The sequence below is a fragment of the Canis lupus genome, chromosome X (assembly GCF_048164855.1).
Source record: "Canis lupus baileyi chromosome X, mCanLup2.hap1, whole genome shotgun sequence".
Classification (NCBI taxonomy): Eukaryota; Metazoa; Chordata; class Mammalia; order Carnivora; family Canidae; genus Canis; species Canis lupus.
This window is the reverse complement of record NC_132876.1, coordinates 92,857,243-92,861,506: the sequence shown is the minus strand read 5'-3', so window position 1 is coordinate 92,861,506 and position 4,264 is coordinate 92,857,243. Positions and strand designations below refer to the sequence as shown.

Below are 4,264 nucleotides of genomic sequence, written 5' to 3'. Positions count from 1 at the left end.
AGCTTACCGTCCTAGAAAGCCCCATATTAGAATAAGAACAGAGCCCAAGCCAAGGGCAGGAAGCCCCTATTAGAATGAGAACAGAGCTCAATGCCCTTGAAAGCCCCATGTCAGAATGTAAACAGAACTTGAAATTCCTCCCCCCCCTTCTGGAGGTCCCCTAGACCAGCCTATAAAAAACTAAGCTGACCCCCACCTCGGGGTCCAAGTCCCTGCTCCGCTTGTGTCGGGTATACTTGGGCCCAAGCTCGAGCTCGTAAATCAACCCTCGTGTGTTTGCATCGGTGTCGGCTCCTTGGTGGTTTCTCGGATTCGCAATCTTGGGCACAACACTACCTCAGGACAGGGACTTTAAGGAACATTTCCAAGCAGCTGCCAAAACTTTGTTTCGAGGAAGTTCTCTGTCTTCTCCGGCCTGACACCGACTGCCTAATTCCACTTGCTGGTGGGAGAACATGGCGTTTGCTCATTTGTCCAAGTGGATGAGCTTTCAAACTGGGAACCCTTTTTTCCTCGCCTCCTGCTTGCACTTCGCCTCTTCTGTCTCCCCCTCCCCCTACTCCTGTCTCTACATCACCTTAGGTGCCTCCTGCATACACTGCTCACTTCAGATTTCCCCACCGGTGTCGCAGGTAAAAATTAACAAATAGGGACCACACTAATTTTTTAAAGTGTACCCAGGTGGAACATATTCAGTATTAAACTAATTTAAGTTGGTTAGCTTAATTACGATAGACATCTTTGAAGTTATCAGCATTAAATAGAAGACTTATTCCATCAGGGTTTGCTAAAAGTCAAATAAACTCAGGTTATCTCTGTTGCAATTTGTTAGCAAAAGATGACTTAAACGTTGGTTTTCCTTGTCTATCTCAAAATTTTCATAGGTAATTGTTAAGATAACTTTCAAAGATTTTGGCAAGCTAAAACTTTGAAGTTTAGCTTGGATGGTAATTAAAATTAAATTCATTGGATAGCGAGGTCTTTTCCAAATAGGATAAAGTGCTAAAACATTGATTACTGGGTGTAGGTGTGTGCTTTTGACTTCTTATTACAGAGAAACAGGATATTTAAGTCTGTTGCTAAACCTGCTTGTGCTTAACAAATTCGTAAATTTGTCTTACAAAAAGTTTTAATGTAATAGTTTACAATTGGTTACTACTTGGTTTTCACTGGAGACTAAGGTTTCTGCTAAATGTAATTAAGACTGATGGATAATAAGGAAAACAACTATGTAGAAAGATTGGAGACATATAAAAAAAAGATATAAGAAATGGGAATGCATTTTTGTTAAAGATAAAAGAAGGTATTTTTATCCTAAATGAGACTGGTTGTTTGAAAGAAATTGCTTAGGACAAAATCTAAATACAAAAAAGTTGTAATGGGGGATCCCTGGGTGGTGCAGCGGTTTGGCACCTGCCTTTGGCCCAGGGCGCGATCCTGGAGATCCGGGATCGAATCCCACATCGGGCTCCCGATGCATGGAGCCTGCTTCTCCCTCTGCCTATGTCTCTGCCTCTCTCTCTCTCTCTCTCTCTCTCTCTGTGTGACTATCATAAATAAATAAAAATTTAAAAAAAAAGTTGTAATGGTTTATAAAGGAAAATCTTTAACTTAAGAAACTTTTTTTTTTTAATTGAAGTTCGATTTGCCAACATATAGTATAAGACCCAGTGCTCATCCCGTCAAGTGCCCCCCTCAGTGCCCGGCACCCAGTCATCCCCATCACCCCCCACCTCTGTTTCCACTACCCCTTGTTCATTTCCCAGAGTTAGCAGTCTCTCATGTTTTTTCACCCTCTCTGATTTTTCCAATTCATTTTCTCTCCCTTCCCCTATAATCCCTTTCACTATTTCTTATATTCCCCATATGCATGAGACCATATAATGATTGTCCTTCTCCCATTGACTTACTTCACTCAGCATAATACCCTCCAAGTCCATCCACATCAAAGCTCGCTTTCATCTCAGGTCCCAATCCTAGGCTGGTGAGATGGATCCCCAGGTAGAGCCGGGCACTTAGCACAGAGCCTGCTTAAGACTCTCGCTCTGCTCCTCACCCCCCCACTCCCAACACTCTCTCGGTCTCTCAAATAAACAAAAAAATCTTTAAAAAAAAAAAAAGAGACTCAGCACTGCCCTTGGCTTCCTGCCCCGCCCAGACTCAGATGGAACGTTGAAGCGGTGCCCCGCCGCGCCCCACGCCCCGCCCGCCGGCCACGCCCTCGCCCCGCCCACCGGCCACGCCCTCCCCACGCCCCTGCCACACCCTGTGCCCCGCCCCGCCCCGCCGGCCACTCCCTCGCCACGCCCCCTCGCCCGTCCCCCGCCGAGCACGCCCCGCCCCCTCACCTCGCCCCGCCCCTGCGTCGTGACCCCGCCCCCCCGCCTAACGGATTCCACCTCCCACCTCCACAACAACGGACTTTAAGGGACTTCCCTCCTGCCGCATCGCACCGCAGGCGACGCCCATCTCCCAGGTTCGCCAGAACTAGCACCCCGACTGCGAGGCCGCCGTCGACAGCCGGATCAGCCTGGAGCTGTCCGCCTCCTACGTCTACCAGTCCATGGCCTTCTCCTTCGACCGCGACGACGGGGCCCTGAGGAACTTGGCCCGCTTCTTCCAGCGCCAGGCCCGCGAGGAGACCCAGCACGCCGAGATGCTCGTGGAGCTGCAGAACCGGCGCGGGGGCCGCATCCGTCTGCGCGACGTCAAGAAGCCCGACCGCGACGCCTGGGAGAGCGGCCCGAGGGCCACGGAGTGCGCCCTGCACCTGGAGAAGCGCGTGAACCACAGCCTGCCTGCTCGACCTGACCTGCACCGGCTGGCCACCGACCAGAACGACGCCCAGCTCTGCGACTTCCTGGAGGCCCGCTCCCTCCGTGAGCGAGCGAGCGAGCGAGCGAGGCAAGGCCATCCAAGAGCTCTGGGAGGCTACGGCACCAGCCTGCGCAGCGTGGGGGCCCCGGAAGCCGGCCTGGCCGAGTACCCGTTCGACAGGCTCACCCTGCGCCACAGCCACAAAGAGAACTGACCTGGCACGGACACCTCCCCCGGGCAGGGCCCAGGGCGACTTCCCCTGGGCGCCCCGCCGAGCGTGCATGTTGCAGTATTGCCTTGGCAGAACCTTCAGGTTTTTTTCTTCCAGTTCTGCCTTAAATAAATAAATAAATAAATAAATAAATAAATAAATAAATAAATAAAAAAGTTGTTTGGTTTCAATAAAGTTATTTGGTTCAAAACTTTAAAAAGGTCTCTGGTTGATTCCCGTGCAAACCCTTCACCTTTTAAGTTTTACAACAGGTATTCAGGAGTCTCTCCACCCACCCCTGCCCCATCTGTATGCAGCTCAGGATCTCTGAAGATGGAGAGGAAAGGTACTCCATGGAACCTGGAAAACAAATCCGTCTTCCCTTTATAAACGATGTGGGGCGGGCAGCCCCGGTGGCACAGCGGTTTAGCGCCGCCTGCAGTCCAGGGTGTTATCCTGGAGACCTGGCATCGAGTCCCGCATTGGGCTCCCTGCATTGGTGCCTCCTTCTCCCTCTGTGTCTCTGCCTCTCTCTCTCTCTAGCTGTGTCTCTATGAACAAATAAATAAAGTCTTTTTTTTTAAACTATATGGGGAAGCAGGGATGGGGTGGAGTGAGGAGGGTGGCCTGGGGACCCGGTGTGAATGGGAGCATGTGTATGGTAAAAGTATGAAACAACATGGTCTAGAATTCACCACGGTAATGGTCCCTATAGAAAAAGTGAAGAATGGGATTAGTCTAGTATTAAAGGGAGTCTTCAAAAAAAAAAAATAAATAAAAATAAAAAAATAAAGGGAGTCTTCAACTTTATCTGAAAACATTTAGCTTACTAAAATATGCAAATGTTAATCATTGTTGCTTCTGGGTAGCAACAGGAACAATGTAACTGAATCTTAGCCCGGCTTCCCATAGACAGGTACCTGACTTCTAGGTCACCATGCGTATTGCCCTTACCCAATATCCAAACACGGTTTTCTCCTTCAACTGTACCCTTTCTTCCATTAATGTAGTAGGAGTATCCAAAACCCCAAATTACCTGCTAGAATGGCTGACAAACACAAGGTCAAGTTTGAGGCTCAAATTTGTAATATGAATATGAAGGGGAATAAATTTCCCTGAATGTTAAGCCAGTGATCTGGCTGCTTTGAAGAATTTAGGGGGTGGGCAAAAGTTGAAGCTGGGAGACCAGTCAGGAGATGCTGTAGCAGATCCAGTGAAAGACACTGGTGGCTGAAC

General features: G+C 49.1%; 1 pseudogene; it reads left to right on the top strand.

Annotated features, from left to right (window-relative positions):
* Positions 1-455: 455 nt before the first annotated feature.
* Positions 456-3,177, top strand: LOC140628545 (ferritin heavy chain-like; annotated as a pseudogene).
* The last annotated feature ends 1,087 nt before the right edge of the window (positions 3,178-4,264 follow it).